The 13244-nt window shown below is 43.8% G+C and overlaps 1 protein-coding gene across 2 annotated transcripts in view; it reads right to left on the bottom strand.

Moving 5' to 3' along the window:
* LOC126235920 (adenylyl cyclase 78C-like) overlaps positions 1-13244 on the bottom strand; it is a 751097-nt gene that overhangs the window by 600419 nt on the left and 137434 nt on the right. For both annotated transcript variants that reach the window (XM_049944876.1, XM_049944877.1), the window contains exon 2: positions 12311-12437. The gene's annotated coding sequence lies outside the window, so the exon portion shown is untranslated. The remainder of the gene's footprint in view (positions 1-12310; positions 12438-13244) is intronic.

The raw sequence follows: 13244 nt of genomic DNA, 5'->3' as shown, positions 1-13244 counted from the left end.
GCTTCTGTGAAGTTTGGAAAGTAGGAGACGAAATACTGGCAGAAGTAAAGCTGTGAGGACGGGGCGTGTGTCGTGCTTGGGTAGCTCAGATGGTAGAGCACTTGCCCGCGAAAGGCAAAGGTCCCGAGTTCGAGTCTCGGTCTGGCGCACAGTTTTAATCTGCCAGGAAGTTTCATATCGGCGCGCACTCCGCTGCAGAGTGAAAATCTCATTCTGGAAACATCCCCCAGGCTGTGGCTAAGCTCCGGTCGCGGTGGCCGAGCGGTTCTAGGCGCTTCAGTCCGGAACCGCGGGACTGCTACGGTCGCAGGTTCGAATCCTACCTAGGGCATGGATGTGAATGATGTCCTTAGGTTGGTTAGGTTTAAGTAGTTCTAAGTTCTAGGGGACTGATGATCTGAGATGTTAATTCCCATAGTACTCAGAGCCATTTTTTTCTGTGGCTAAGCCATGTCTCCGCAATTCCTTTCTTCCGGAAGTGCTAGTTCTGAAAGGTTCGCAGGAGAGCTTCTGTGAAGTTTGGAAGGTAGGAGACGAGATAATGGAAGAAGTAAAGCTGTGAGGACCGGGCGTGAGTCGTCCTTGGGTAGCTCAGATGGTAGAGCACTTGCCCGCGAAAGGCAAAGTTCCCGAGTTCGAGTCCCGATCCGGCACACTTTTTTAATCTGGCAGGAAGTTTCATATCAGCGCACACTCCGCTGCATAGTGAAACTCTCATTATGAAAAAACCTTTCTGAAATGTTGGACCATAAATCGGGAACAGGTGACTTACTATCGCCCTCCTTCCCCTTAATAATAAGTAATACTATATAAGCTATGAATTCAAGTCTACCTGTTTTGGGTAAGTTCTGTCTCAATGTTTCTTCATTGGTACGCTTTATTATGATGTTAACAATTTCTGAAGAAAAAATCTTTTCAAATGCCTCTCTTATTGTTCCTACTTTACCTTCATTTGTTATGCCTCCTTGCTCTTTCACTATGTTTTGCCCTAGTCGCCTTCTGATAAGAGGAGGTTTGGCTGGACGTAACAACTTTTCCAGTGTTTGTAAAATACTTCTTACTGACCTCACCAGGCGCGTTATAATCGTCCGCTACAGGTGCCCAGAGTTCGTCTTCAGAGTCTGTCTGTAAAACATCACTGTCTACACACTCGTGCACAGCACATTGCTCTTCTGTTTCACTCACCAGTTCATCACTGTCACCAAATTCAATTTCAGAATTTATAGATTCTTCTGAAATGTCTAATTCTTCTGTCTCAGTAAGGGAGCGACAGTACATTTTCAATTAAAGTTGTCTCTAACACAGGAAAAAATGGCATTGACTAAGAAGGAACAAGAAAAAATCAGAAATCTAAGAGAAATGAATCATTGTTGAGATCATTGTTGCTACCCACACAGAGAAATTGATTGGTCAGAGGCCTGCACTGCCGAAATGTTATAATTTATGGAATAAGACACTGGTTGTCAATTCACATCTACTACTAACGAGGTAGACTTTATTACGACCACCACTTAAATTAACAAATGAAGTTCAGCTGAAAAAATATGGAAGAGAAAATAATAAAAAAACATTAATACTTTTATCTGAACCTTAAAATACGAAATACCAATCTAAATTACAATATGTAATATTCTTATAGTTACCGTTTTTGTTGTTTATTTCATTCTTCTTGTTCTTCCCGGTGTATTTTTTGGGTTGTAGCACACAGAACTTTTACTGCACTAAATATATTCACGTTTTTGTATTGCATCTCGCAGTTTTGTGTGTTTTGATTTTGCTGTTGCAGGGTGCGTTCGTCATTGGTCTGTTTTGATGGTGGTGGGACGGTCTGTTCTGAGATGCGTTCACCATTACCAAAACAAATATATGACGAACGTATCCTGCAACTGCAAAACAGGCAGTGGTTCCTCTCAACAAAGAAACGTGAATATATTTAGTGCAATGAAACTGTTGTGTGGTAGAACCGAAGAAATACACGAAACACACATGGAAGAACAAGAAGAATGGAGTAAAAAAAAAAAAAAAGAAAAGAGCCGTGAGTAACCATAATAATTAAAATTTTTTGTAGTAGTAAGAAGTGCATGCGAGCTGCTCATGATCCTAACAAATAAGCTTGTAAGAGAAACAAACCATATTTTTACAGTTACCGTTGAAGATCCTTCAGAATAAATCGAAAAGCGTTTGGACTTAAAAAGACTTTTATTACGGTTGCAAAAGACGGTAATTAACATACAGAACTTGTATATCTGCAAATGTAGGATAAAGAAGCCGAAAAAAAAGAAGGCAACATTTAGCAGATACATTTTGAAAGACAAAAAAATCACCATCTAGATGATAAAATAATAAAAGGAACTTAATAGTGTTGTCGACTGTTAAACAAATTCCACTTTACCTGACAGCAACATCACTACAACGGCGAACCGAGACATTAGAGAATGAAGAGCGCAGTTGGGCTTTCCCGAGATTTTCACACAAACCGTTCCTCCCTTTTCTGCTTCAGAATCACTTGTCATTAAGCTACTCGAAGTTTGAAACAGTCGAACAATTTGACGTACATTCCGCAGAGTCATCGTCGTCGTCTCCGCATGGCTAGAGGCGGATACAGCAGAATGCTGGTCTCTCGTTAAGGGGAATAGTGCGTAGAGCAAATAATTGGATTTCCGATCCCGAGTTACAACAAAAGAAAAAGAAGAGCGCTGCTTTCGGGAGGCCGGTAGCCGCTAAGCGCAGCCGTCTCCGGCCACGAGAGCAGCCGCGTTAATGGCACAAAAAGAAGAGGGCCGCAATTTCGCGATGGACTCGCCGCTACCGTCCTTCACCGCTACCGTCCTTCACCGCGTTCCGATGTCTTCTTGTCCTCTCTCTCTCTCTGTCTGTCTCTCTCTCTCTCTCTCTCTCTCTCTCACACACACACACACACACACACACACACATGCAGAGAGAGAGGGAGAGAGAGAGAGAGAGAGAGAGAGAGATTTACTGCACTGAAGAACCAACTTGTTCATATTCTGGAAACAGTTTATCCCATTTCGCTGGAGCAGCGATGGATACGAAGCGATTGTAAGAGGACGTGGGTCAGTCTCGGGCATATGCACATAATTGCTGGCCTACATCGTTGACGTCAGTCACTTGTACACTCTTGTATTGATGGCGTCCTGCCGCAGTTCGTAGTTGAATGACATTGCATGTATACACATAGACATGTTTTATAGTTTATGTTATTTTGTCTGGATATTTTTTTTTGAGTCATCAGTCTTCTGACTGGTTTGATGCGCCACGAATTCCTCTCCTGTGCCAACCTCTTCATCTCAGAGTACCACTTGCAACCTGCGTCCTCAATTATTTGTTGGATGTATTGCAAATCTCTGTCTTTGTCATCAGTTTTTGCCATCCACATCTCACTCTAGTACTGTGGAAGTCGTTCCTTAATGTCCTATCATCCTGTCGCTTCTCCCAGCTAGTGTTTGCCACTTTCCTCTCCGATTCCGCGCAGAATCTGCTCATCCCTTATCAGCCCACCTAATTTTCAACATTCGTCCGTAGCACCACGTCTCAAATGCCTCTCTTCTCTTCTGTTCCGGTTTCCCCATGCTCTTGTTTCACTGCCACACTGTGTTTTGTCCAAACATACATTCTCAGAAATTTCTTCCTCAAATTAAGACCTGTTTTTGATACTAGTAGACTTCTCTTGGCCAGGAATGCCCTTTTTGCCGCTGCTAGTCCGCTTTTCATGTCCCCCTTTCTGCGTCCGCCCTTTATTATTTTGCTGTCTAGGTAGTACAGTTTCTTGAATTCATCTAGTTCATGACCATCAATCGCCGGCCGCTAGGGTCGAACGGTTCTAGGCGCCTCAGTCCGGAACCGCGCTGCTGCTACGGTCGTGGGTTCGAATCCTGCCTCGGGCATGGATGTGTGTGATGTCCTTAGCGTAGTCACTTTTAAGTAGTTCTAAGTCTAATGACCTCAGATGTTAAGTCTCATACTGCTTAGAGCCATTGGAATCATTTGAATTGTGACCATCAATCCTGATGTTAAGTTTCTCGCTGTTCTCATTTCTGCTACTTCTCATTACTTCCGTCTTTCTTCGATTTACTCTCAGCCCATATTCTGTACTCATTAGACTGTTCATTCCATTCAGCATATCATGTAATTCTAGTTTACTTCCAGGATAGCAATGTCACCAGCGAATCGTATCATTGAAATGCTTTCACCTTGAATTTTATTCCACTCCTGAACCTTTCTTTTATTTCCATCACTGCATCTCCGTTGTACAGATTGAATAGTAGGGGCGAAAGACTACATCCCTGTCTTACAAGCTTTTTAATTCGACCTCCTCCATCGTTCTGGGTCGTCCACTCTTAGTATTCCCTCTTGACTCTTGTACATATTGTATATTAACCATCTGTCCTTATAGCTTATCCCTATTTTTCTAGAATTTCGGACATCTTTACAGTGTCAAATGCTTTCTCTGGGTCGACGAATCTTATGAGCGTTTTTGATTTTTCATTATTCTTGCTTCCATTATCAACCGCTACATCAGAATTGCCTCTCTGGTGCCAATAACTTCTGCAAAACTAAACTGTTCGTCATCGCCGGATCGGTATCGGGCTGTATGTCCAGCTCTCCCGGCCTTAAATTTAATATTGAGTCCTCTCACGATGTTAGTTGGTTTTTAGGAAATTATATTTTAAGGTTTTATATATCTTATTGTTATTCTTACGTCATTTTGCTGCATCAGCTTGTCCCCCCCCCCCCCCGCCACTCAGCTCGGAATATGTATACATCAACTATCTGTGGGTGGTGCTATTCATATGCAAGTAAACGAAATATTTCTAATTTTTTGAAATGGTGGCTAAATCATGTAATTGAAAAGGGATACGGATACTAATCTGTTGTTCACTTAGTGGGAAACCGCCCAAAAACACGTCCATATACAGGGCAATTAGACGTAGATGACGCTGGGACAAGTAGTGTAATCGCACACACATGGGGGCGGAAATGTCGGGAAATACCACAAAAACTGATGAGAAATTTTGAACATATGACGTGACCAGCGGTTACGCTTGAGCGCGAAGTGATGACTGAGCGATCTAATACTTGCCAACAGTGTAAATTACGAACACCTTTCGTAAACGTGAACCGTTGTAGAAGTTACAAAATTAATGTTATCGTTTTAACCAAGTAAGAACTGTTGTTATTGTGTGTCTCCTTTTGTCCCCTTTTGTTTTTGTTTACAGGCATTATGTAGTAAAGAGAACGTACGTCATTAAATGGAAACGACGCAACTGAGAAGCTTATATTCTATTACTTGTGACGCAATACGGTAGAGTTTTGTAGTATAGTATGTTGCAACAAACCAGAGCAGACCGCGAGACCGGAAAATAAATAGTAAACCTTCCCTAAATATGAATACATAACAGTCTAACGCAGTGACAAAAATACTGCCTGCCAGACGCAAGACTCGAACTCTGAGTCTCACGTGCTAAAGCCGTGTACGTGGGCCCACAGCCATACGGGGATAATTGACACCGGTTGGATGATCAGGTGCGACAGACAGATATGGCCAACCGCTGCACGTACGGTGAGATACGTCATATGATGGCATGTTCAACATTTCTCACCCACTTCTGGGGTATTTAACAACATTTGCCAACCATTTGTATTATATTAAATTGTCTGAGTCAACTCTATCGCTTCAGTGGTTTTAAACGTTAATAAGAATCGCCCTGTATACACGCAGGGTGTCTGTTTTAACTTGAGACAACTACATATCGCATCGTACGAAAAAACCTAAGTGTAAAATTAATACCGATAAAGGGGACATCGGTCTGCGCTACAGCTGGCTTCCTCCTAAGCACCCCTCCTGCATGGGCGAGGTCAATTTTGTACTTTCAGATGCTGACCCCCGCATTTTCATTTCATTTTCGGATTATCCGCCATAAAAAAAGTACGGTCACTGTTAATGCCGTAAATACATATCCTCCTATTTCCATCTATTGTACTATAAATTTTTTTCCTTATTTTGTTACCTGAAGATATGATATTTCTGTGTCTTTATATATTGTAATTGTTTTACTGTCTGTATGTATATATTTATGCATTTATGTATAATTAGTTTGCTTTGTAAATACTATTTATATTTTTACGCTCAGTCTTGCCTAGGGAAAACTATGCTATTGAAAGATTACATCGATAGGTCGTGTGGAGAACCAAAGTGTTCAGGATGTTTGGTAGTGTTAACTCTGCCGCATGGAGCGCGGGCAGGGGGAGGCTGGCTGGAGTAGGGCGGTGGAGCAGGTGTGTGGTGTGACGCTCCCGCGAGTTGCCGCGCTTTCGGGGTTTCGCAGCATGTAATTGCGCTCGACTTGCTATGATAGTTTCTGACACGGTGTCGCGGACGGGAAGCATTAGATTGCGCACATCAAGAGCCCGTTTCGCCTGGTGACCGTGTCGAGAAGAAGGCGCGCTAACGTAACGACCGCACATTTACTTTCTTTATTAATTTTACCATTTTCTCAAAATCAATTTTCACCAATTTGATTTGCATTTTTCCTTTCATTTAGATGTAACCCTTTCCTCCTCTTTACCGACAAATTAACTTCCGTGACGATTGATTTTCCCAAATTTCCATTAGGTGCACACGGTTTAATTTTTCACAGTCATTAAGTTCGATAAGTGAGGGGGAGGTTACAACTGAAACAGTTGCTTGCCATTTGTGGTAAAGGGCGCCGTAATCGACAAATATCAGGTGTGCCTCGTTTTGCAATTAAGAACCGACTCATTTGATTCTAAGTTCCATTTACGATATACATGTATACCCTTGTGTTCTAACTGCTGATATTTATGTTTAAGACATACTTTAGTGTTGTAAATTTGATTCTACAACACAAATAATATGGCGAGATATTAAAATTTCGGGAAAACAAGCTACTTGTATGGTATCATCGTTTTCCGCTCCCTAATGAGTTGATTATAGTGAGCCCCCAAACCATCTGAATGCTTCATCTTCGGTGGCCGCCCTCGAACCTCACCATAAAGGTGACTGGTCTAGGCGTGTGTTTCGTGTGTTTCCATCCAACCGCCTAACGTGCGCGTTGACTGTGTATGAGAAGTACGAACTACTCCACAGAACATTATAGAACGTATCAGAGATGCTTGGACAAACATTCTACCAGACTTGCTTTTAACTATAGACTCCTGAAGTGGGAAATGTTTCATTGTTACTAAGCTATCGTATATTTTACTAGTCCATATTCTGTTCGAAGAAAGTCGTATTTATAGTTTATGCATCAGCTGATTAACATATGGCTCTGAGCACTATGGGACTTAACATCTGTGGTCATCAGTCCCTCAGAACTTAGAACTACTTAAACCTAACTAACCTTATGACGTCACACACATCAATACCCAAGCCAGGATTCGAACCTGCGACCGTAGCGGTCACGCGGTTCCAGACTGAAGCGCCTAGAACCGCACGGCCACATCGGCCGGCGCTGATTAACATTATAAGCTCTCCAGTGGTATGTCATTTACCAAATACGGACAAAATACCCTGTTTTACACACCATACTGACAATACCAGCTTGGCGGGTACCGTTAATTGGTACCAACTGTCATCGCAAATTTTACGAGGGTTTAGTAATCTGTGGGCAAGTCGCATACATACATTCCACGTACGAATTAATAAATGTACCGAAATGGGAGCTCTTCAGTTTGAGCGTTTCTTGTGAATTGTAATTATGGTCGGCCGGAGTGACCGAGCGGTTCTAGGCGCCTCAGTTTGGAACCGCGCGACCGCTGCGGTCGCAGGTTATAATCCTGCCTCGGGCATGGATGTGTGTGATGTCCGTAGGTTTAAGTAGTTCTAAGTTCTAGGGGACTGATGACCTCTGATGTTACGTGCCATAGTGCTCAGAGCCATTTGAACCATTTTTTTGCAATTATGGTGAGAGGCAAGGAGATTTACTAAAATCAAGCATACCGATGGGAACATCCACGTCATTGTTCCAGGATCAAACTAAATGTAGTTTCTAACCTGATATTAAAACAGACAACCGTATTGTACTGTGGAAACAAATTTATTACACTAATGTAAATTCCGAACATAAATATCAGTCGTTAGAATGCAAAGGTCTACACTTCCATCGTAAATGAAATGCGTCGTTCCTTAATTGCAAAAACCGGCACTCTTTATATTTGTCGATTACAGTGATATCTGCCTGGAATGAGAAACAATGCTTTGAGTAACAGAATATAGGATACAATGGAGGGGATGGGGCACCAATCTGAAAATACAAAGCACACACTGCTCACGTACGAGGGGTGGTCAGGACGTGACCAGTTGTAGCACAGGCAGATGTCTTAATAACACACTACTGGCCATTACAATTGCTACACCACGAAGATGACCTGCTACAGATGTGAAATCTAACCGACAGGAAGAAGATTCTGTGATATGCAAATTATTAGCTTTTCACAGCATTCAAACAAGTTTGGCTCCGGTGGCAACACCTACAGCATGCTGACATGACTAAAGTTTCCAATGGATTTCTCATACACAAACAGCAGTGGACCGGCGTTGCCTGGTGAAACGTTGTTGTAATGCCTCGTGTAAGGAGGAGAAATGCGTACCATCACGTTTCCGACTTTGATAAAGGTCGGATTGTAGCCTATCGCGATTGCGGTTTATCGTATAGCGACGTTGCTGCTCGCGTTGTTCGAGATCCAATGACTGTTAGCAGAATATGGAATCGGTGGGTTCAGGAGGGTAATACGGAAAGCCGTACTGGATCCCAACGGCCTCGTATAACTAGCAGTCGAGATGAAAGGCATCTTATCTGCATGACTGTAACGGGGCGTGCAGCCACGTCTCGATCTCTGAGTCAAGAGATAGGGACGTTTGCAAGACGACAACCATCTGCACGAACAGTTCGATGTCGTTTGCAGCAGCATGGACTATCAGCTCGGAGACCATGGCTGCGGTTACCCTTGATGCTTCATCACAGACAGGAGCACCTGCGAGGGTGTACTCAACGACGAACCTGGATGCAGGAATGGCAAAACGTCATTTTTTAGGATGAATCCAGGTTCTGTTTACAGCATTATGATGGTCGCATCCGTGTTTGGCGACATCGCGGTGAACGCACATTGGAAGCGTGTATTCGTCATTGCCATACTGGCGTATCACCCGGCGTGATGGTATGGGGTGCCATTGGTTACACGTCTCGGTCACCTCTTGTTCGCATTGACGACACTTTGAACAGTGGACGTTACATTTCAGATGTGTTACGACCCGTGGCTCTACCCTTCATTCGATCCCTCCGAAAACCTATATTTCAGCATGATAATGCACGACCGCATGTTGCAGGTCCTGTACGGGCCTTTCTGGATACAGAAAGTGTTCGACTGCTGCCCTGACCAGCACATTCTCCAGATATCTCACCAATTGAAAACGTCTGGTCAGTGGTGGCCGAGCAACTGGCTCGTCCCAATACGCCAGTCACTACTCTTGATAAACTGTGGTATCGTGTTGAAGCTGCATGTGCAGCTGTACCTGTACACGCCATCCAAGCTCTGTTTGACTCAGTGCCCAGGCGTATCAAGGGCGTTATTACGGCCATAGGTGGTTGTTCTGGGTACTGATTTCTAAGGATCTATGCATCCAAACTGCGTGTAAATGTAATCACATGTCCGTTCTAGTATAATATATTTGTCCAATGAATACCCGTTTATCATCTGCGTTTCTTCTTGGTGTAGCAATTTTAATGGGCAGTAGTGTAGTTTCTAATCGTCGATGAATGCATAAATGCAGGCCTCTATTGTGGTCAAGGGAATTTTGTAGCATTCTTCCTGAAAAATACTGTCACGTCCAGGCAACGACGATGGGGGTGGATAGTGATGACGCTCCCTTCCCTGCGAAGAAAGACACATATGCTCAGTAGTATTGAACTCTAGCGACTGTTGTGGCAAGGGCAGACAAAAAAAGCCCTGGACGATGCGAGATGTCTGAGCAGGTCTCCTATTGTCTTGGAACACAGCATCACAGCTGGGGAACAAACTTCGTAGCCTAGGACGGATCTGATCAGCCAAAACGGTCACATAATGCTGGGCAGTAAAGCCACATTACAGAGCCCCCAAGAGAGTCATCGCTACCCAAATCATCACCAAACCCCGCTATATTCCACTCTTGGGACGTATTCTCGACCAGAAGTTGGAAACAGTGGTTTTCTTCCATTCGGCACCACGTCTTCCTGTTATGGGCATGTGGTTTTGGAATTCCAGCTCGCCATGGTTATGGAGGTCCCCTCGTATTCTGCTGACGCAACCTTCCGCTCTGGAATGACTTTTTCAGCTCTCGTCATCTTATTTTTCATCGAAATTCTCTTCAGTGAGCGTCTGTCTCGATCACTCAACATCTTCCGCTTTCCGAGTATGCTGTATAAATCTACGATACCGTACCTATTGAAACACAAAACATTTCAGCTCCCTTGGTCACGGAAGAGCCCACCATACGAACATTAACAATTTGCTCACGTTCAAATTTACTTAGCTCCGAAGTAATGCACTCACAACAACACAGAATGCTGTTCTTGCCATTCCGAGGTGCCATTCGTGGTTAAATACAACAGCACAACCTGCGAGCTTGGTTAGCGTCTGCATTTGAGTTCAAGGATTCATTTCTCGCGGCGTTAACATGGTTTTGTCCAGCCCTGTATTTACAAAAAGGTCGGAGATATCGCTGGACTTTTATCACAACATCGACTGACTAATGTGGTGACTAGACAGACAGCCAAATCATATATGCTAAATTAGCCAAAATAAGTCTACTAGTATCAAAAAATGGCTCTGAGCACTATGGGACTTAACTTCTGAGGTCATCAGTCCCCTAGAACTTAGAACTACTTAAACCTAACTAACCTAAGGACATCACACACATCCATGCCCGTGGCAGGATTCGAACCTGCGACCGTAGCGGTCGCGCGGTTCCAGACTGTAGCGCCTAGAACCGCTCGGCCACCCCGGCCGGCTCTACTAGTATCAAACGTTGACTTTATTTGAAGAAGAAATTTATGAGAATGTACGTTTGGAGCACGGCATTGTAAGGTAGTGAATCTTTGAGTGTGAGAAGACAGGGAAAGAAGAGCATCAAATTGTTTGAGATGTGATGCTGTGGATACTGAAAATTAGGTAGACTGATAAGATGAGAAATCACAGCTTTCCACTCTAATATGACGGGAGTAGAAGGGCTAAGGCACACAAAAACAAAAGTCGCTATTGAAGTGCAGACGACCTGGTAGAGAGGGTAACAGATATGGGTAGTCATCTTGAGTATTAGTAAACCGCTTCAGTTGTATTCAGTCCTTTATTGTTGGACCAACACGGGTTTCGTGGTACTAAAAGAGACATATTCAGGCGAAGATCTGTAGAACAATAAATCAAGAAGAAATAACAATCTTGAAAAGTTTACAAACTTTAAATGAGAATATTAAAATTTTAGTACTCTAAAACTAAACTCCGTCCGAACACGTCATGAAGGCCCAACAGTACCGCTCTCCCGGCCGTATGTCAGTTTATGAGACCGGAGCCGCTACTTCTCAATCAAGTAGGTCCTCAGTTTGCCTCACAAGGGCTGAGTGCACCCCGCTTGCCAACAGCGCTCGGCAGACCGGATGGTCACCCAACCAAGTGCTAGCCCAGCCCGACAGCACTTAACTCCGGGGATCTGACGGGAACCGATGTTACCACTGTGACAAGGCCGTTGGTAAAACAAAAAAAGAAGAAGAGATAAATCGAACCCTGTCTCAACGGTCACGCGTTTGCTGTCGACTCGTATTTAGACTGACGTAACAGAGTAGTAGAGCAGAGCTCTACCAATGAACATTACCTATGAAAGCTGAGGAGCATACGATGCGTCACGCAGGAGCGCGTGGATTTTGACCCCAGCCTCGAGCAGAATTGCGTAACGCTACGCTAACTCTAAGGAGGAGATGGAACGAAATTGCCCCATTCTATTCTATTTTGCGTAACGCCACGCCAACTCCAAGGAGGAGATGGAACGAAATTGCCCCATTCTATTCTATTTTATACTAATAAAGTGGTTATGGGACTCCTTCAACAGCAGCAGTGGAAATCGGATGAGACTGGCTTCAACTAATAACTGACTGAATGTACCTTTCGTACAGAATCACTTGACATATAAGTAAGATAAAGATGCTCATCGTAATATACAGGAATTATCACAACACTGTGACTGACCACTGAGCATGTCGGATGGGCAGCGACAGAACGCGCGTTATTTAAGGGTACTCACCTGCGGCGGACAACGTGGTGGCAGCAAGTGGGTCTTCAGGATCGCCATCACCTGCTGGGCTGGTCGCCTCAACGGCAACGACAGCGTCACCAGCTGCTGGGGAGTCCCCGTCTGGTTCGGAACAGTCCTGCGAACACAAAATAGCACACGTTGGGCGTAAAATGAAGCACTGCAGCGTTCAGCGTCACTAGAGAGTAACATTTCTATGAAAGCATTAGGAAAATTCTAAACTTTTTTTCCATCCTGGGGGTCGAATCTGGATTTCCACCCAATTGCGAGCGTTTGCCTTAATCACTGTTTTGTCCGCGCACTACACAGTGACTCACTCATTCGTTGCCGCCGATTCTATGATTTCCGAATAGATATTCTCCCGTCTGCTATGTTGCTAAAGCACAGCTCTACAGCATCGGTAGAGTATCCTGCTACTGATCCTATGTATAATCGCTAAGTGAGTCTAAGGCTTTCATTCAGTGCCTAATTGACGGGTCTAGTGTGGCAGTTGAAGATACCAAAACGAAAGCTGAAGTTTTAAATTTCACGTTCAAAACATCGTTCACGCTGGAGAATCGAACAAAAATACCTTCGTTTGACCATCGGACAGACTCCCGAATAGACGAGACAGTAATAAGCATCCTTGACGAATAGTAAAACTTGAATGATATGAAAGCAGGTAAGTCACCAGGCCCTGATGTAATTCCAGTTCGGTTTTCAAAGGGTACTCTACGCCATTGGTGCCTTACCTAGACTGCATTTATAACGAATCTCACGCACTGCAAATTCAATATTTCAAAATTTCCGGAAAGCATTTCACTCGGTCCCCCATCGCAGGTTGTTAATTAAGGTACGAGCGTATGGAATAAGTTCATAGATAAGTGAGTGGCTCGAAGGCTTCTTAAGGAATAGAACCCAGTATGTTGTCCTCGACGCCGAATCT

Source organism: Schistocerca nitens, chromosome 2, assembly GCF_023898315.1.
Source record: "Schistocerca nitens isolate TAMUIC-IGC-003100 chromosome 2, iqSchNite1.1, whole genome shotgun sequence".
NCBI lineage: Eukaryota > Metazoa > Arthropoda > Insecta > Orthoptera > Acrididae > Schistocerca > Schistocerca nitens.
This window is presented reverse-complemented; position numbering and strand designations above follow the sequence as displayed.